Source organism: Phasianus colchicus, chromosome 2 (assembly GCF_987193195.1).
Source record: "Phasianus colchicus chromosome 2, bPhaCol1.hap1.1, whole genome shotgun sequence".
Classification (NCBI taxonomy): domain Eukaryota; kingdom Metazoa; phylum Chordata; class Aves; order Galliformes; family Phasianidae; genus Phasianus; species Phasianus colchicus.
The window spans coordinates 36,349,314-36,371,075 of NC_143437.1; the positions used below are offsets into that span (position 1 = coordinate 36,349,314).

General features: G+C 39.0%; 1 protein-coding gene across 2 annotated transcripts in view; it reads right to left on the minus strand.

Moving 5' to 3' along the window:
- Positions 1-21,762, minus strand: part of CHRM3 (cholinergic receptor muscarinic 3) — a 263,192-nt gene that overhangs the window by 139,256 nt on the left and 102,174 nt on the right. The window contains exon 1 of one of the 2 annotated variants that reach the window (XM_090135383.1): positions 12,312-12,959. The exons of the other annotated variant lie outside the window; for it this stretch is intronic. The gene's annotated coding sequence lies outside the window, so the exon portion shown is untranslated. Of the gene's footprint in view, positions 1-12,311; positions 12,960-21,762 lie in introns of those variants that run through there. 2 annotated transcript variants of the gene reach the window in all.

The following is a 21,762-nucleotide window of genomic DNA, read 5'->3' on the forward strand; positions in this document are numbered from 1 at the left end:
CTGTAGATTTATCCAGCATGTTTCATAAATCACTAGTGAATCTATTTTTTCGCTTGTATTAGGTTAAGCACTTGAGCCACATACAGAGGACATCAAATGCCAGCCTTAGCCTGATGACTTCTCATGGTAGATTCAAATACTGAATGGCATACATATGCACAAAGGAATCACTCTGAGAAAAGTTAAAGGCTTTGATTTTCACTCATATAGTTAATAAATAAGATTGACAGCTAAGAACGAACCAAACCACCTACTCTGTTTAAAACACACCTAACAGAATTATCCTGTATATATTACCTGCAGGCCAAGACTTACAATAGTCTGTTGCATAAAAAGCTTTCACTGCCATGAGATTGGACTGCATGCATGATTTACAAGTGGAAAAATATCACAGGAATAATGGAAATTAAAAAAATATATATATTAAAATTTTTATATCACTTCAGATTCCGTGGCCATTTTCCTTGTGACCACTTCATCATTTTAAAAAGGAAGAATTGAAAGTAAACTACTATAGCAGTAATATTATAATATATACTTTTCTGCCCCCCTGTGCAAAAATTTCCCAAGACTTGCCTTAATGGTTGGCTAGGAAATTTACAGTTCGTATTTTACTCTTTAGATTTCAAACCAGTGTAATTGTTACATTAGAAAGAATAAATCAGCCATCAGAGGCTTGGTCTAAGAGCTGAATTGGCTCTTGGCTGTTTCTGAGCATTAAGTATGGTTGGAAAGTGCTTAGCTATATCCCTTCAGAGTTCCAACAATATGCTTTTGGATTAAGTTTTTAACATAACATAAATTCTATGGTTTATGCAATATTTTCCTTATCAGAGTAGTTGCTTAAGTCATTTGACACTATCAAACTTTACTAGATAAAAGTATTTAATGATGCAGTATTACCCCTCTAAACAGCATACTGAATAACATACATTGAGGAATTGAATGCATTTGAAGTGTATCATTTTTGCAACTTATTAAGAGTTATGAAAAAAACAACTCTTGTTCCACTGAAGTTTATTTTATATAAATTTCAAATAACATTTAGTGCTTCACTAATTATTGTTGCATTTTAACAATTATCTGAACCTGTTTTTGCTAAAACTGTGAAATTTATTTAGGATATAATTCACATAAAATGATGCACTTTATAATGACGTAAGAAGGATGTCAGAATGTCATAGTAATTTTTTGTAATCAGAAAACTATTCTTATATCCTGTGCATTTAAAAAAGAAGTATATGCATCTTACTATCAACTGGGATGAAATTGTTCTCTTCAGAGTGTCTGATATGATCCTATGTTTTGGTTCTACAAGAAAAACTATGTTGATAACAGTCCAATGTTTAGTTGCCTGCTAAACAGTTTTGCACAGAGCCAAGGCCATTTACAGCAAAGGGCCCAAGGAGCTGGGAGGGAAGAGAATTAGGGCAGCTGACTTCAACTGGCCAAGGGGATATTCCATACCATAAGACATCACACAGAAGGAGTCTTGAGAAGGAGATGAACTCCCACCCCCTTCTTCTGCTCTTTGGGGGGTTAGCTAGGCATTAGTCAGAGGGTAGTATGCATTTCCTTGTGCATCATTTGTTATATACATATATATTTGTCACAATTATTATTTCCTTCTCTCTCCCCCTCCCTCCTCCCGTCCCCTGCCCTATCTTAGTAAATAGTTTAATCTCAATCCACAAGTTCTATTTTTTTAATATTCACTCCCCCATCACATTGGGAATGGGGAAGTGAGTGAATGACCATGTGGTGCTGAGCCGCCTGTCAGGTTAAACCACAATAATATGAAACTCTAACAAGGCTCCAGTTAATTTTATTAGCTTCTTTTGGGCTTTGCCAAATCAAGCATATTAAGTTGCAAACTCACTACACTGGAATAGATCATTAAAATCAATCTGCAAAGTTCCTCAAATCCAAAAGATATTTATTAACAGTTATATTGCACTTCAATTAAAATTAAATCTAAACCTCCTAACGTGAGTGGTGACTGTGGTAGCCTTGGCAACTCCACATACCTAAACGTAGCTTCTTAAAAACAACAACAGTCAAGACAGAAGTATTAGACACACAGCTATGTCTTGTCAATATCCTTCTAGCTTTTCTTTGAGCTAGACACATATTTCTGATAGACTACTTTTTACTTTGTTAATCTAAACATCTGTGTATCAGTGTGCTTTGAAAAAATCTTTGATTGCAGATGTGTTACTGAAATGTAAGTTGCACTGCACAGCATTCCATTTAAAGTAGTAAATCATTTTTTGCTTTCTTTAAAAAAAAAAAAACAATTTCAATCTTGAATGGAATGGCTATATATGCCAGCTGTCAACAGGTTGGATAATAGTGGAGCAATTCTCTCAAAAGTAAAAAAAAAATATAATAATAATAATAATTAGAAAAATAACAACAACCAGCAAGAAAGTATACTGCACAGCTTTCCATTTGCAAAGGTTTAAATAACTGACAGCAAGATGTGAGTACAGAGCACTGTAATTGAGAGGTGATAGAGAATAAATCCTCAAAACCAGCCTAACAAAGGAATTCTCATATCTAAAAAAAAAACTGAAGGCTGAAATTGAAATCACCTCATTTAAGCATTTCTAACTCTCCTTTCCACAGTTATCTCTTACTTTCCATGTAGTTAAATTTCAAGCTGTTAATGCCACTCTAACATTTCTTCATATATAACTGTACTGCAAGTTTGTATATCTCTGAGAATGTGCAATTTTCTATGGATGAAAACACTCCACAAGACAGAATTTCCCAACAGAAATCTCTGCAAAGAGAAAACTCAGGCAAGGAGAATTATACCAAACCATTGATACCCAAAGTGCTCCTTGAAAGTTACTTATGATTTTGTTAGAACTGAGAAAAACATGAAGCTACAGGAACAAGCAAGACGCAAAAACATCATTCTCCATGTTGATACTTCTGTGTTGTTAATATCCTTCCCCATTCCTCTCAAAGAAGTTCCAAATACTTCAACTACTCTGAGCTGATACCAGCCTTACCCGTTCCCCCAGGGCTCGGCTTTGGTTTTGCAAGAGTAGAAAAACAGAAAAAGAAAGGAAGAGCTTCTAGATTTGGTAACATCCATAGAAGTCAGTTGGATATATAAAAAGACTTGAAAAACACAGGGATTACCCCTTTGAGGAAGGTATGCCAAGGTTGCACCATGCTTTCACACATCTCTGGACTGAAGACGTACCTCCATGAAGTGACAGCTCTTTCTATCTTACTGAACTTTAGATGAACTCCAGCAGAGAAGTCATATATTTTATATTTCATTTGATATATACACATAGGATCTAAAGGTAACATAAAAATTAGGTGTAAATCAGATGTCACCACGTTATCTTTATTGGCATTGCTTTTCTGGCTGATTTGTTTGAGAACAACAGGTGATCTGCCCTTACAGCGTGACTTACAAGCACTTTGACTATTCTTTTCTCCCATTTTCACTCAATTTAGTTTAGTACCTTGTGCCAGAAATCATACAGTAACACCATTTAGCTAACCAGTTTCATGTTCAGCTCAACCTCCAGCAAAGTCAGTACCAGACCCTGCAGCAACCTGGCAGAGTGCAGGGGGCTGATAAAGAGCTGGTGGATGGGGAACCCTGAGGTACTGGAGCATCCCCACATCTGCTGCCATACCAGAGCCAAATTAAGATAATATAATTAATATAATACATTGAGATGGTACAGTTTTCTTTTTATATCTTTTATTACTAATATGTCACTGTCACATCTACTGCTGACAAAGATGAATTAACATGAAACATTCTGCAGTATGTATTGTATACTTACTCCTCACAGCTGCATATGACATGTTAATAGTCTTGCGTATAAAAAAAAAAATTCTCTCAGAAGTCAGGGAAACAGAACATAAATCTTTATCAACTTCAGGGGAATCAGTAAGTTTGCATCATTTCAAGACTTTGAAAGGAAGAGTTAGGAGCCCTGCCTGGGTGCTTTCCAAGAATGAAACTGGCTCTGGCTAGTATCACGCCAGCATGAGATCCAAGAAAGCACACTGAATACATACACATCTATAAAACACAGAATCTTCCTGCACTGACTGCAGAGACACAAATGAAAAAATCATCAGGTTGTCAATTTTACAAGGATTTGTACAGCAGTCTGTCCTCAGAGACAACATACACATGGTCCTAACCTAGTCAGGTAAAAAGCACCAAGTGTTTTCATACACCTTATTTTGTATACCTCTTAATAGAAAAAGAGTTATAATACCTTCTTCAGAGATCTTTCCCTTCCCTTATATATTCTGATTTCTTTCTTTTCCAACTACACATTTTTTTCAAATTAAATAAAGAGCAGACCAAAGATGCAAGTGATTTGCTGAATTTTGCCTGCACTGTCAAGTCTTCTGATATACATTTCATACATTTAAACACTGCAGGATTTACTTCTTTTTTTTATTATTATTTTGAATTTACAGACTGAAAATAAGACAAGATCATGGAGTTGTATCCCAGCAATGCATCTTCAGCAAATGCTGATAAACAGGCCACAGAGCATGGCAACCTATATTTCTAATCCTACGTATAATATATCAAAATGCTGATAAGAGGTTTAATAATCTTTAATCCTACATATCAAAACTTAGATAAGAGGTTTTATTGTCTCCAAATAGATATAGCTGTTTCAAGAGTGATTAAGTTTTTTTTCTTCCACAATGAAACCTGAAACAATTGTTCCCACAATTGGTTTACAAACAGAATAAATAAAATATTTCAAACCAAAGACAATGAATAAAGTCACTAAGAGAACATTTAAAATTTTGAAATATCCTTTTTTTTTTTTTTTTATTGGTTAGTTTCCAGACAATACTACTCTGAAATAAAGATTGGCAATCATAAGAATTTTTAAAATTAACTTCAGAATTTTTCTAAAATAAAAGTCTTCATGAGGAAATATTCTGAAGTGAAACAAATCCATCAATCCAAAACAGTGACATAAGAAATCTTCCGTTGTGTGCATCAAATACAGTTCTGAAAGTAATTCAATAAAGACCAGAAGGGCTGGAGATGCAGATTAATTCTCCTTCCCAATATTTCAGCACAAAACAAGATACTGCGGAACATATTAAAAAAAAAAAAAAAATCTAGATTGCTTTCATGTTGTTTTTGTGTATGTGTGTGTATTTTATTTCATCTCTATATTTCACACACAGATCAACAATAGGAACTACTGAAAACATGCTGTATTTGATTCCAGACAGACTTTCAGGTTGAAATTAAGGACTTCAGACTCGTATCAAGTGTTTTCCATATCACTGCTTGAGAGATTCAAAGTCTCAAGCAAAGCATTTTGATATAGAGGTTACAGTAAGTTAAAGTACATGAAATGCACAGAATTCCAAAAGTCCTTTTCTCAGTTTTGGCGCTACATTGCGTTTCCTTTCCAGTTTAGTTTCACCACAGGTATCTACTTTGCACGTGCCAAGATGGTTTTGCTACGTGAATAAAGCTGCAAATCAGGAGATTTGCTTCAAAGGTGTATTTGTGAACTGAAATAACAATCCTAGAAAGGGCACAGTTCATTCCAGTCAGCTATCTTACTCCTAGAAATACCTTGTGTTGAGGAAAATGTAAACAAGATGTTTGTATATACAACCACATTAGACTGAGATAGAGTATGTGACATTTAATATTTTCTCTTGATCCTGTTGAATTACAGGGTCAAAATACTTGCTGTCATATATATGTAAGAATATAATTTATATTTGTTTGAACTCACCCAGTGAAAGCTTTTTGAGAACAATGACAAAAGTAATATTCACTTCAATTGAAGACAGTTCAACTGAAGCACATTTCCGTTTCAGTAACGCAGCACATATAAGTACTGAGTCTTTATTTCTAAAACTTGAAGGAAAAAAACTGAACAAAGTATTCTAAGCTAAAAGACTAAAGTTATGCCTTTCCTTTAGTGTATATTCTTTGCCCAAAAAAATGGTGCACCTTTCTGTAAGTGCACGTGAAAATCTGACACATAGCTTGTCTATGCTTTGTTAAAGATTTTTAGTGTGTTCATTTTGACTGTCAAAGTGACACTGGCTGCTAAACACTGAAGTTAGAAGCTAGGATATTCCTGTCCTAAAATAATGGAGAAGGAAATAGAAAAACTAGGAAAAAAAGAAATAGACTTAATACTTCATCACTACGAATTCATTTTGATGCTTCTGCTGGAGATGACAAAGCTGATTGATTTTTTCCTTTATAAAGTGATATCAAAAAAGTAGCTATACGATTTTGGAAGGGACAAGATCCCCAGAATCTGCAGTGTTGCCTCTGCAGTCCAAAAGACAGTAGCTGCAAGACTACCCAAAGCAAAAAGGTTAAGTATGTTATATATCTGACTTTAGATTCTTATTGCTCCTTTTTATTTCTACTTCTTCACACAGCTCTTGTTCCTCATCCCAACATTTTCCTCTTTCCTGTTCTTGTCTTCTCCTTTAGTCAGGCAGACAACCTTGACAAGCTTAGTTGAACTCTCAGTGATGTAATTGCCATGAAATGCTAAAATGCTGCAAGCAGCCTCGCTGCAGGCCAGGAAGTCTAGGAATAATCAAACAAACTCAAAGTCAGCTCAGGCATGGGAGGGAGTCAGGCACATAAGAGATGAAGCTCACTGTCCTGTAACTGACAGCCTGTCTGCAACATCTCGCTCCTATGCATAGGAACTAAACTTCAGAAACAGACATCTCCCTCTTTCTCAACCTATTGTCCTTCCACACATTTTTTTCCAAAGGGTCTGAAAAGGGAGAACAGCCACTGAGGATAAAATCTATCAGGAAAATACGCTGATGCCAACAACAGTACTTCTCATCTTCAGAAATACTGCTTTCTGATAAAATGACTATGGAACAAAAATTAGGAAATAAACATTGTAACTTTGAATGCTAAGAATTGCAATTTATTTTCCTTTTTATTTTAATCTGGTAAATCGATGGCCAATCTCCATATACAACCGCATCAGCTTGACAGTTACGTACTTCATTAGAAATGGCTATGCTATTTCCCATAAAAAGATGGTTCTAATACAATACTAGCTTGATACAATTTCCTTACTGGGGGTAAGAGAATAGCTGAGTGTAATTGATTATCAAATGAAGTTAGTCAAAAAGCCTAACGTATTCTTGAAGAAGACAAAGGAGGAAAGAAAAATATAAAAAAAAAATCAAGAGTCTACTCTTCTTTGCAGGCACATGACATGGAATACAATTGACTTGTTCTAGACTAACAGGGCACATACTTTCAGTTATTTTCTCTCTAATTAAAACACAGTTTCCACACATAATTTTCATAGAACATCTAAGTATATAGCTATCTGAATATCAATTTTAATAGAATTTTACAATTTCTTTAAGTACAAGCTCAACATTTAGCATAATAAAAGAACACAAGTCATCTAAAATGTTTTCTATGAAGTAAGATTCAGTGTAACGAAAATATTTAAAAAGGCATTCTCTGCAATGCTGAACAGCTTTTCTCTTAATGAGAAAATGTTATACTATAGCAGGACAGATGGACTGCTAAAAGTCAAAGACTCAATGATGACGGTCACTATAAGCATCAAAACCAACTTCAGAAGCACTGCAGAAAGTCTAGAAAGAGCAGTTGTTTTGGAAAGCAATCATCTGTGTATCCTTCCCCTAACACAAGTAATTCTGCAATTTGACTGTGCAATCTGCTTTATTCTTGCCTTGCCATTTATCTTGCTCTTGCATAACCACAACAGACACAACAATTGTACCCAGAATAGAGTAGGGGATTTTTAGCAGAAAGAGGTGAAGTGTAGTATAAAGAGCAAAATGGATTTTAAAGGAATTGGATGAAAAGGCAGAAAGAAAAAAAAAAAAAAAAAAAAAAAAAAAAAGATGCTATGTTTCCTGTTTTTGCTGGTTTTTTTTAAACAAACAAAAGTAAAACTCCAAGACACGTGACATGTATGACACAGTGTGATAGAAGTGAATATCCTGAAATCACCTCAAGAATTCTCCAAGAGAAAGGAGATTTGAAATACTCTGATTTACAACGTGAAACTCTACCTGCTTTCAAAGATATTTCTATTAATTCAGAAGCGATCCACTGCATTGTTCTTCATTTCTTTCTGTACAGTATTTACACTGATCTTTCTGACAAGTCCTATTTACCTCTTGGCTAATAAGACAAAACTGTCAAGTTTTTGTGGTAACACAAGGACATCCAAATATTCCCTCTAAATATATGAAAAAAAAATCTTTTGACTTTTAAGAACCATAAAAGTTGAAAACAACACTTATTTGTAAACCCGTAAATGTTGTCAAAAAAAAAAAAAAAAAAAAAAAGGAAGAATTTCTAAAGATACCACACACACCTAAAATTTCCCACAAACATTGTTTCAGGTAACATTTGAGAGTTTGCAATAGAAGACATATAACACAGGGGTATGACATTTTGTGTCCAGAAAGTCAGAGTCTCACTCCCATTTACTCTATCCATCACTCTCTTTCAGTAAGTTAATGGACTATAAGACTACACATGCAAGAAAGATTAGGAGAGAGAAGAAACCTCAGCATTCTATCATTAATCAGTAGTGGCATGTCTTATATGTAGCACCGCACCGTTATAGCTGTTCTTTTGAGACATTTCTCTCAGATTTGGAATTCATTCAATTTATCCTTTCAGTGAGTTGCTAAAGTAGCCATGAGATCATATAATGATGCTATGCAATTTCTATAATTGGGTTAACTGGATGTTTCATGTCATAGCTTGAGATGAACTCACCTAAACCAAAGCAATCCTACAATTTATATTAATACAGACTACAACAGCAACCAGTGGTGTATAATTGAACATATTAGAATTCTAGGATTTATATCTTAAAGGACATTTTTGCATGTAGATAAGCAATTGGCAATTATAAGTGTACAATATAATATATGTAAAATTATACATATATAACACATTATTATTATAATATTGTCTACAGTTTAAAAAAAAAAAACAAAAAACATCTGGCACAACCTAGAAATATTCCAAAGTAAATACTAATGTTGGAAGAATGAAACACTTTTTCTAATCCATTATATAATTTTATCTAATACAAATAATTTTATTGGGCAAACAGACATTGATTTTGCCACAGGAAAAAAAATAACATGTTAATTATTTTTCTTAATACTGATATAAAGTGGCTAATACAAAAGAAACATGTCATTTACGGATAAAATCGCCAAGCAATCTTTAGCAACTACAGCAAAAAACCAAAGCCTTTCAAAATACATCAGTGCAGTAAATTGCAGATACAAAATTTCTGCAGCAGCTTTCTTACTATAGCTTAAACATAATCCCTTGAAAAATACTCAAGAAAAGAATAGTCACAACTGATGACATTTTAGTGGTAGCTGTCAATACTGTTTTTTAAAAATTATTTATCTATACACACATACCACAAAATCCACAATGGACTTGAGTGGCAGTGATCACACTGCATGGCATTATATGAACAGCTCATATAAGAAGATGGTGGCACTTCCCTGAACATACTAAATGAAGCATAAGTATCAAGCCTCCTTACAACCTATGAACTTCTCGTTTTTAGTCTAAACACATGGTAAACTGCAAAGGAATTTTCCACATTGTTGCTTAGAACTAACAAGTACAGGAAAAAATTTCTATCTACCGATGACATACAAAATCCTCCATAGCTCCTTAAATTCCAAATAGATTTTTGTTATATCTACCCAGATCCCAGATTTCTCTTCTACATTAACTTAAAGTGCACCAGAAATACTTAGAGTATCTTTCTACAATGATAACAAAGCAAAGACTCAGACAAAGGGAAGACAGATAAATTCTCAAAGACTTAGATAAGTTTGTTAATAACATTTCTGACAACACTTTCAGCTGATCTCCTTTTGTGCCACATTGCACTACTGAATTTACCACATTTCTCTTTTTTCTTCTCTTCTGCCTCATTTCTTTTTCTGTGTGTTGTCGCCCTTCCCCCAAGCTCATTAAATTCTAGACATAAAAGGGTACATCTATTTCAGTGGCCACACAGTAATGTCACAGAAAGAAAATAATCTCAGCTTCAGTTGACACTGGGCATACAGCTCCATTCAGATCTTTAGAATCTGTCACTCACAGGACAACACAAATAAAGCCAGCCAGCAGTCATAAATGGCATGCAGTCACATGGTGACTGAAACACAGATAAGGAATGGACTCTAGATTATGGCAACTGGTCCGAGTATGAGACAAAACTTCATTCATGGTGTAACCATTGCTCTCACGCTTGAAAAAAAATTCCATCTCTCCAAGTTTTGCCATGATTCTCCCATTGCTTGGTGTGCATGAATTACTATTAAATATAATCTTCTCTGACACAAAGGACTAAAATCCTTTGAATCTTCTTAGCTACAAACACAGAAATGCTGACCATTATGAATCTATTCTTTTCCACCGTGTTCCCTCTGTCCATTCTCTATGTGAAAAAATGGATGTTCTTCAATAGCCCACTTGCTCACTGGCATTAAACCCACAGAGTAGATTATGGGTACACAGTACTAATGAGACCCTCGGAATAAAATATTAAATGTCAGTCACTCTTGGATACACATAACATACTAAAACTAATTTCATGTCTACATCACAGAATTACAAATTGATTTTGACACGACCAGAGTAAGATAAAAAGCCTGTAACAGAAAGCAGAAGGATCTGGACTTTATAATCAAATAAAACACAGATGCATGCTAGAAAAAATAACCCAGCTCAGTGACTCAGCTACATCTCATGGGTACTATTATGATGAATGAAGACGGCTGCTGGATCAGTACAGGGCTCTTACTCAGACACTCCCCAAATGAAATTACAAGTTAAAACATGAGGGAGGCAACTCAGCACAGCTCATAGCACTAACACCACACCAAGATGCTTCGATTCCATTAGCATCATCTCACAATTACTTTCTTACTTTCTCTTGTCTATGTGCCCCCCAGGACACCAAGCAGGTAGGGGCCTTTCCATCTCCTGACCCTGCAGCATCACACCACTTCTCCCTTTCCAGCAGCTGACCTGACATCAGCAGAAAATACTCTAGCAATCCATGAGGAAATCCTCCATGCACTCATATGTTGCCTCTGCATACACTGATTTGACCTTTTGAATGACAAACACAAACGAAGTGTGCTAGATTGAAGCTCTGAGGTGACCCAGCAAATACTTTGATTAGCACACAGCCACTGAAGAAGGTAGAAAATTACTTGTCTGTCTAGAACAACAAATGCCCTGGGGAACAGATTCTCCGTTACCTCAGAATTATGCCAGCATGACTGTTGAAATTACTCTTTAAAACAGAGCAGAGATGGAGATTGTTATCTGTAATGTCTGGCTAGCTCTGTCACCATATATTGCTTGTTTAGTGCTACTAGTGGGTAATCTAAGACAAAAATTCCTTCTTTCCTATGAGAGTAGCATAGACACTACCAAAATCCTAGTAAAAGTCTTTCCAAGTTTAATGAGACTTGTGTGCCTTGTACACCTTATGTCATTGCTGTTCAAAAGAACATTTCACAGAAATAATAAATCTGCATTGTCAAACACAGAGGCCTGGAAGATCCGCTGGCACTTCTGAAATATTTTAATCCACTCCCTCACCTTTTCTACAGAGGTGATAAAAGGTATTAGTGGCCACATCATGTAGAGGAATAAAGTATCGATCACTTCAGTCATCATGCAACGCTTTAACTGGAGTTCTTCCTCTGATCAGCTGAAGTGATCAAAGAGAGCTAATATATCATTATGGAAATGGATCATTTGAAAACAGCTATTGTTTTACTGTATAGCAGTAATATAAGGCTCCTGCCCCTTCCTGGCAGTGTAGTCTGGTTCAGGAGAACCCTAGATGAAATCAGAATCTGTGTCCAACAGGAGCCATTCTCAGTTGACCACTATACAATTACCCACTGAAACATTTTTTAAAAACACTGCAGCAGGTTGTAGTGAAGCACACACAAGCAGATCTGAAACGCTATCTGTCACTGGCCTGTCAGTATTAACACACCAGTTGTAAAGAGAAGGAAGATGGAGAGAGGCTGCAACAGCAAACATCTCACCTTCTCTAGCAATCACTGCAAAAACACGATTTTCAAATATTTGCAACTACTGCTAATCTGTTCAGACATTTCTAATTAAAACCTTCCCAGCAACTCCAAACCCACACGTGCTTGAGTGAATTAGCACAAAAGATAAAATGATTCACAGATCAAAACAAATTGAACTACAGAATTACCTGATTTTCAGCTTCTTAGGACTGATAATATATCTCCCGAGGCATGAAGATTTTTCTTTCTCAGATCTTTCAGTTTCAAGGCTTTCTTTGCACAGCTTACCATTTCAGAAGGAAGAAGCAAATCACCAGTCCACTGTTCCTTTCCTGGTATTTTGTCTTTAAATATTTGGAGCTCAGGACATCAAAGAGCACTGTCACCTTCTCAAACTAACCCTGACTACCTGAGCACATTAGAAAAGCTCTCATCCCTACAAAGCTTGTCCTTTATGATGTGCTTGGGTTTGCATCTGGCAGCATTGTACTGAAAGTGCTTCACACACACCTTTCAGCTTCCAGGAGGAGGGAAAAAAAAAAAAAAAAAAGGAAGGGAAGGGAAGGGAAGAAAAGAAAATACATTCCTTGTCTCCTGGGGACTGAGCGCATCTTCCTGTGGGGATCCATCAGAGGCTGTGCTATCACCCGCAAATGGCAAGGCCCACCAGGCAGGCAGTGCAGTGAGCAAATGCAAGCTAGGCTGTAGGTGCCTGCTTCACACCATGTCCCTGTCCCATTCCAGACAAACATCTTTACCCTAGGAGCAGCTCTCTTTGAGGAAAATACGTTACTGGCTTTGTCCAGAGATGCACAAAAACTCCACAACATCTCTCAGTTGTTTTAAAAGGCCCCAGCTGCAACTGGGGACACACCCTGCTTGTGCAATCAATGCCCTCAGCTGTGAGTATAGGCAGCAAGGAGAACCTGATCCAAGAGACAAGTCTGGTTCTGTGGAATTTTGAAAGGCAAAGGGATTCCTCCCTGGCTATGCTATTTGTGAGGAAAAGCCATGTCACCTGCCCTGGAGAATTACAGGTCAGCAATAATTTCCACAGGTAGAGAAGTTATTCTGCTTGCAACCAGCTGCTTTAATTCTCTTTCTTCAAAGAGAATGCTTTACTCTGTATCAGAGGGACACTGCACAATTCAATTATATCTTACAAGATACATGTAAACAGCTTAGTCTAGGTGTATTATAAAAACTACATATTTCTATGATTTCATCTGAACTTCTCTTAGTAATGATAAATAATTTTAATTTCATTTTAAATATCTATCATGCTTCACATGTCAAAAACCTGCTTATTTGCATTAATGTATCCCTGCTTTGGATGAAGTTCTCCTTCTTTGAGCCAAAATTATACAAAAGTTAAAGGCAATAATGATCAAGGAGACACATTACCCTTTCTTCTCAAAAAAGAAAAGTCAGAAGTGAAAATGTTTTAAACTACCTATTAAAAGGTTGGAGATGATATGCAATGAAATTACAAAGCTTTGTCTTGAACTAATCTGCAAATTTAACAGCACTTCATGAGCATTCATTCTCAAAAGAGTAGCCCAAAGAACTAACAGAATTCACAGAATGGCCAAGGTTGAAACCTCAAGGGACCTCAAGGATCGTGAATCTCCAATCCCCCTGCCACATGCAAGGCCACCAACCTCCCTAGACCAGGCTGCCCAGGCCCCCATCCAATCTGACCTTGAACACTTCTAGGGACAGGGCATCCACAACCTCTCTGGGCAGCCTGTTCCAGTACCTCACCACTCCCTCTGTAAAGAATTTCTCCCTGACGTCCAATCTAAATCTCCCCTCCCTCAACTTAAAATCATTTCCCCTTGTCCTGCCATTATCTACCCTTTCAAAGAGTTGATTCCCCTCCCCTCTGTAGGCTCCCTTTAGGTACTGAAATACTGCAATGAGGTCACCCTGCAGCCTTCTTTTCTCCAGGCTGAACAAGCCCAGCTCCCTCAGTCTATCTTCGTAGGGGTGGTGCTCCAGTTCCCTGATCATCTTTGTGACCCTCCTCTGGACCCTCTCCAACAGCTCTCTGTCTTTCTTGTACTGGGGGCTCCAGACCTGGACATAGTACTCCAGATGGGGCCTCACAAGAACAGAGTAGAGGGGGACAATCACCTCCATGTCCCTGCTGGCCACCCCTCTTCTGATGGAGACCAGGATACCATTTGCTTTCTGAGCTGCAAGAGCACACTGCTGGCTCATGTTAAGCTTTTTATCCATCAAGACCCTCAGGTCCTTCTCTGCAGGGCTGCTCTCAAGGATGCTCCTTCCAGTCCGTGCAGATGCCTGGGATTACTCCGGCCCAAGTGCAAAACCTTGTGCTGTGTTGAACCTCATTAGGTTCACCCAGGCCCACCTTTCAAGCCTGTTGAGGTCCCTCTGAATGGCATCCCTTCCTTCCACCATGTCAACCGCACCACTCAACTTGGTGTCATCAGCAAACTTGTTGAGGGTGCACTCGATTCTGTCATCGATGTCATTGATAGAGATGTTAAAGAGCACCAGTCCCAAGACAGACCAACTGGGGGATGCCATTCATTACTGGCCTCCACCTGGACATAGAGCCATTGATGACCACCCTCTGTCTGCAACCTTTCAACCAGTTTCTTATCCACCCATCAAATCACATCCCTCCAATATGGAGATAAGGATGTGATGGGGGACCATGTCAAAGGCCTTGCTCAAGTCCAGGTAAATGACATCGGTCGCCTTCCCCTTGTCCACCAATGTTGTCACTCCATCATAGAAGGCCACCAGATTGGTCAAGCATGACCTTCCTCTGGTGAAGCCGTGCTGGCTGTTACGGATCACACGCCCCTTCCTCATGTGATCAAGCATGCCATTCAGGATGATCTGTTCCATGATCTTCACAGGCACAGAGCTGAGACTCACTGGCCTGTAGTTCCTGGGATCCTCTTTGCTCCCTTTCTTGTGACGGGAGTGACGTGACCCTTCCTCCAGTCATCTGGGACCTCACCTGACAGCCACGACTTTTCAAATATGATGGAGAGCAGCTCGGCAACCACCTCAGCCAGCTCCTTCAGAACCCTGGGATGCACGCCATCCGGCCCCATAGGCTTGTACACATTCAGTCTCATGAGGCGGTCTCGGACCTGCTCTGGAATGCCTACCACAGTGTAAGGGAAGCTGTGAGGGACCTTTGTCACAGGACAGGGCAGCTTCAGGAGAGGGCAAGCAAGCCTGCAGAGAATGGAGGCAATCAGTCATGCATTGTGCTCTCTTCTGCCTGCAGGCTAGAGAGCTGTCCCGGTAATTCACCACCAGGTTTCAGTGAGATCATGCAAGAGAAAAGTCCATGGAGAACATGTTCCATCCTGTTGTAACTAGTTCAGCTCCATGTGACAGAAATATAAGTTTAGCATTGGGCTTGAGCAAGCTGGAAGAGATAAGGACTGCTTCCAGAGACTGATTTTAAATATGACACAAAGCACTGGGAAACATGAGCTGTAATGAAAAGGGGAAGCGAGAAAGATAGTAACCCATCTGCTTTTTCTGCCTCAAATGAGAGAGTAATTTGCAAAATAAGCTTAATTTTGGTACTGTAATTTCTGTAGTGAAATTATCCTCACTGTTTAGGCAATCAAAAGAGAAGTAGTATCTAAAATTAAGTAGTTAACCAGACCTTCAGCCTTCCCATCCTTCTTCCCCTTGGTCAGCCCAAGCTATTTGGTTCAATAAAAAGAATATGATTGGTCTGTATGGTTTTCTTCTTGCTGGAAAGAAATGCTTATGTGTACACACACACAAATTACAGAACCACAAGCTCACAGTCTTGTGGGCTCCATGATAGCATTTAGCATAGACATAATGTGCAAGGTATTTTGTTTCCAAATGAGCTGGCTAATATACATGACTTGACTAAAAGCCATTTAGGTTCATTCTATGCATTATATTGTTTTAAAAGTTTTCTAAAGGGGGGTGGCATTGTGGAAAGTATTGCTGGTCCAGCTAAATTTTCTGAGAATACTGCTACAGCCTGACACTGGGAATGATTTCAGTGCTCCATTCTGGCCTCAATCTTCGAATGACTGTCTTATTTATGCAGAATGAAAGCAAGAATATTTTGTTATTACCAGAGTACCTTTTATTGATTAATGTATTGTATCTCAGACAGGAAGAAAACACCAGAAAGTAACCTGAACCTACAGATACCTGGGTATGAGAAATGTGCTGGTAAAGAAGAACGTAATATATTGATAAAACTGATTGCTTATACTAAATTACTTTTATTTTTAATTACGAATTTACCGTTCAGCCCAACTAAAAACTTTTAAGGCTGCTCTCTTTCCCCCGATGTTCAGACCTTGAGTATGTAACTAGTCTCTCTGTATTTTATGGGCTGTGCTAATAGTTCTCTAAGGTGTTCTGTGCAGTTACAGGCCAATGTTTCTTAAACAGCATTAAGAGCCACAATGAGACAGGCACATAATACATCTCACAGTGTTGTGAAATGATGCAAGCAGATGATAGCCTTCTCTGTCCCTTTTATTTCCTGTATAATTATCCCTACAATAAATTATTAACATGATCCAGCATTTTATCGACTTGTCTGTCTACTCATTACAGGACTTAGAGATATAATACTTCAAACAGTTCAATGGTGTAATTCATTGCCATTGCCTAAAGAGAAAATTCTGGTGAATTATTTCTCATGACAATCACATCTAGGAGGATGGGGAGCAATCTCCCAGAAAGGATCAGCATGCTTAGGTACTCCTCAGATTAGCTGTGCCACATGATAAAGCAATAGACATTTTGTTTCCTACAAAGACTCTTTCTGCATATTACCAGTGCAACAGAGAAAATGTTATTGAGTTTCAGTCATTAACTTAGTAGGATCAGACTCCTGAGTCACTGACTGGGGTCCCCTGTCACTGCAGACACTGGATTACATAATATTTATACACAAGGTCAAGATAAGCAATTGTAAGGAAAAAATCTTACTAATTCTTTTTTGAATACCACCTTCAAAGCTTTTTACACCAGCAAACCAAACTGTGTTATCTGATTAGCAAAAAGGGAATAAAACTCACTAAAATATGATATGTTGGAAAGCAAAGTCAAGAGTTCTTAACAGGACCTGTGTGCCTGCATTTCTGAATACGTGGTTGCCAAGACTGCCTGAGTTCTCTCCTACTGACACTCAAAACCTATACTCAAATTACAATAAAAATATCTATGCTGTCTGGCACAGCTCTGCACGTATCTGAAGAGGAAAAGGAAAGTCAGGGATAACATCCAGCTGGGAGCTAACCTGGACATCACAACTTGCAGAGAAGTATACAAGCAGCTCTGCAGCACTATCAAGATTACTGGACAGACAGAAAAGAAACCAGAAATCAATTAATGGTCAGAAAAGGCAAAGGCCTGGAGGAGAAAAAGGTGCTAGAGTCAACATGGTTAGTGGCTGCAGAAGAAAAGTGACTGCCTCTTTGCAAAGGAAGTTATTTCTGCGAAGAGAGAGACGTTACTTGGCAGCCTAGCACACAACTCTTCATCTCTGGGATTCCAGAGAGGGCCTGCAGAAGATCAGGGTGAGGCATGGACAAGTAACATGCACAAACATGAAAATGAAAGAAAAAAGCAGCACAGAAAACAATATTTCCTTTCTAATATTGTATAATAAAAATCTAAAAAAAAAAAAAAAAAAGATGGAGGAGGGAGACCAAAATGGGAGTTAGAAGATTTTTGATTTTCAAGTGTTGTTGCAAGACCGCCTTTGATTGAAGAAGCAGAAGTAAGGGATAAGAAAAGGATGAAAAAGAGCACCATTTGTTCCCATCAGATCAACTTTTTGTCTGTGTGATGATGGCCAAGGAGCTACTGTTTTCTGCTGAGAGAATTTGAAGAGTCAGCTTCAGGCTTCCTTCTGAGCCTTGCTTTGTCCTAGTTCCATTGACCTTTCCTGAGCACCATCACAATATCCCAGCAGGAAGCTGAGCTGCTACTGAGCTAAGCAAATCATAGAATGCCTTGGGTTGGAATAGACCTCAAGGATCATCAAGTTCCAATCCACTGCTACAAGTAGGGGGCATCACTACCTCTCTGGGCAGTTCGTTCCAGCATCTCTCCACCCTTTCAGCAAAAAACTTTCCCCTGACATCTAAACTAAATCTTCTCTCCTTTAGTTTAAAATCATTCCCCTCTGTCCTATCACTATCAGACCACGTAAAAAAGTCAGTCGCCCTCCTGTTTATAAGTTCCTGATAAGCACTGGAAGACTGCAATAAAGTATCCCTGGAGCCGTCTCTTCTTCAGCCTGAACAAGCCCATCTGCCTCAGCCTTCATAGGAAAGATGCTCCGTCTCTCTGATCATCTTTGTGGCATCCTTTGGACCCGCTCCAACAGTTCCACTTCTTTGTTGTGCTGGGGACCCCAGGCCTGGATGCAATACTGCAGGGTGAGGTCTCATGAGGGAGGGGTAGAGGGAGACAGTCACCTCCCTCCCTCTGCTGGCCACCCCTCTGTTAGTGTGGCTGTTGGTCTTCAGGGCTGCAAATGCATGCTTCTGGCTTGTGTTCAGTTTTTAATCTACCAGGACCCCCCAGGCCTTCTTAGCAGGGCTATTCTCAGGGAGTTCTTCTCTCAGTCTGTATATATCTGGGATTACCCAGACTCAAGTGGAAAGACTTGCACTTTGCTTTGTTTGAATCAGGTTTATATGGGCTCATCTTTTGAGGTTATCAAGGTCCTTCCGGATGGCATTCCTTCCTTCTGCAGTATCAAGTACACCGCTAAGTTTAGTGTCATCTTCAAACTTGCTGAGGGTGTACTTGATCACATCATCCATGTTGTTGATAATGATGTTAAAGAGTACCAGTCCCAAGACAAACCCTCAGGGAACACCTCTTGTCACCGGCCTCCACTTAGACATAGAGTCATTGACCACAACCCTCTGGCTGTGACCTTCCAGCCAATTACTTCTCCACTGAATCGTCCACCACTCAAATCCATCTCTCTCTGATTTAGAGATAAGGATGTGGTGGGGGACCATACCAAAGGCCTTGCAGAAGTCCAGGTAGATGACAACAAGTGCCTTCCCTTTGTCTAGCGATGCTGTCACTCCATCATGGAAAGCCACCAGATTGGTCAGGCATGATTTGCCCTTGGTGAAGCCATGCTGGCTGTCTTCGATTCTTGGATTGCCTCCTCATCCCTCGTGTGCTTTAACATATCTTCTAGGAGTATCTGTTCTATGATCTTCCCAGGCACAGAGCTGAGGCTCACTAGCCTGTATAGTTCCCCCATATCTTCCTTTCTCCCTTTCTTGAATATGGGAGTGATGTTTCCCCTTTTCCAGTCAGCAGGGACTTTGCCTGACAGCCATGACTTTTCAAATATGAAGGACAGTGGCTCTGTAACCACATTAGCCAGCTCTTAGTACACTAGAATGCATGTCATCTGGTCCCATAGACTTGTACACATTCAGTCTAAGAGGTAGTCTCAGATTTGTTCTGCCCTTACAGTGGGGAGGAGTTTGCTCCTTCAGTTCTCACCAAGAGGTGCAGGTATAAGACAAATATGAGAATCCTTGTTGCCTGTGAAGACTGAGGCAAAGAACTTGAGTACCTCAGCCTTTTCCATATCTGCTGTAGTCAGTTCTCCTTTCTCATTCATTAGAGTGTGCTCTCTTTGGTCTGTCTCTTCTGGCCAACATACCTACAGAATCCTTTATTATTGTTTTTAACCTCCCTCACCAAGTTCAGTTCCATCTGTGCCTTTGCTTTCCTATTCCCATCTCTGCATCCCTGGACAGCAGACATATTACATACCTAGAGGAGCCCTCCCACAAACTTCCAGAACAAATCTTAGGTTTTCCCTCACTGCTTCCTATATTGACAGTGTTCCCTGGCTCTCTGTGACTCAGTGGTACGTCAAGCTCTGGCGATGAGGTCCAGCCAGCTTGCTGCCTAGTATATCATTGCTCTCCTGGTCCCATCCCATGGCAACATTCCTGGTTTGTCAAAGTTGCGTTCTAAATCATAGAAGCCATAGCCTTCAGCATGGCACCACACATGCAGTCAGTGATTCAGCTGATCCATTCTCCTCCTTTTTTTTCAGATTCCAGTCTACAGTTGGGAAGATTGAGGAGAACACTACCTGTGCTCCCAATCCCCTCAACATCTTCCCAAGGAAGATAAAGTTGTTTTTGATATATTTTGATTTCCTGGTCGAGGCCTCATGAGACACAGCTTGAAAGATCAGGAGAGGATAGTAGTTGTCAGGTTTTATCATACTCGATATCCTCTTGATGTCCCACATGCAGTCTCCCAGCAAGCAGCAAACCTCTCTAGAGAGGTTATCCAGGCAGCAGACTGGCACTTCAGTGCCAGCAAAGAGACCAGGAGCTTTGGACCAGAGAGGCAGGCAGATGTTTGAGGCAGCACCCAGCTGGTCCATGGCTGGGGATGCAGCAGCCTAAAGGTAAAGAGGCCAGACTTTAACCAAGGGTTTGTTGTTAGACTTCCTTACTATCTTGAGCACTGATTTTGCTCCTCCCTCATAGTTGCCCATAAGTTACAGTACAAGATTTCTATATTCCTTGGCCTTTTCTTTTGAAAATGAGAGCTTACAGGGTGTTGCTAAATATGCAATCAGTTGGCAATGTTGGCAAGAGACTTTTTATCTGTAGAGTTTCACTGACATAAATATCCCTTCCTCCCTACTGCTTTTCACTTGTAGCCAAGCATTCGAGCACTTCTGCCCCTCTAACTATCCCAGAACAGAGTTCAGAAGCGCTCCTGTAGTTACTTAACAAGTCTCAAATGTTTTCTACAGAGCCCTTCCGCACTATTTCTCCAAGCAGGGGACGAGAGCCATTTTCTGCATAGTTTGACATGAACAGAAAGTTCAGCGGGGAATCTGGAGTCCTGCCATGCGTCCTTCCAGACAACAACCACACCAGATCTCCTTTTCTGAGCTTTCCTTCACCAAAGAATTAGGACATTTTTGTGCAGGATACCCAAAATGTTGCTCAGTACCTCTTTAAGTATGATGTACAAAACTCAGGTCTAGGTAACGTGAATGTGTACATATGCCTATAATCAACTAAGGTGACAACTGCATAGTTGGAAGCTTTAAATTTTTTTATCTGGAGCAAGCCTGAAAGTTTCCATTCTGCTTAGTCACAGGCAATATATTACTCTGATCTCAGCTGCAGACAGCAAGTTTCTTTTCTTATTAAGGATAGCACACCATGAACTGGTATTAGAAATGTCTGTTAGAGATACTTTGCATCTCTTGAACGCGATTAAGAGAAACACTACATAGGTTACCAAAATGTAGTATACAGAAATCAGAATGAGTTCCTGATACACTGCTAGAAAACTTTTATGGCTGTCAGTCAACAGATAAATAACGCTGAAAAAAGCACTGAAATGCAGAAACCTACAGAAAAAGCTAATTTCAAAAGCCAGTTTTTAATGTCTTTCCCCACTGTGATGCTTGGAATAAGGTTGTATAGTTTTCTTCTTATTTTAGTATAGCTTTCAGTGCCATTTTATTGAACCCTGGGGGTAAAGATCGCTTCATAAATAACTGCAGTGCAGGAATTTGACTAAATACATAGTCACTTCATAAGCAGTTTGCATTTAGTC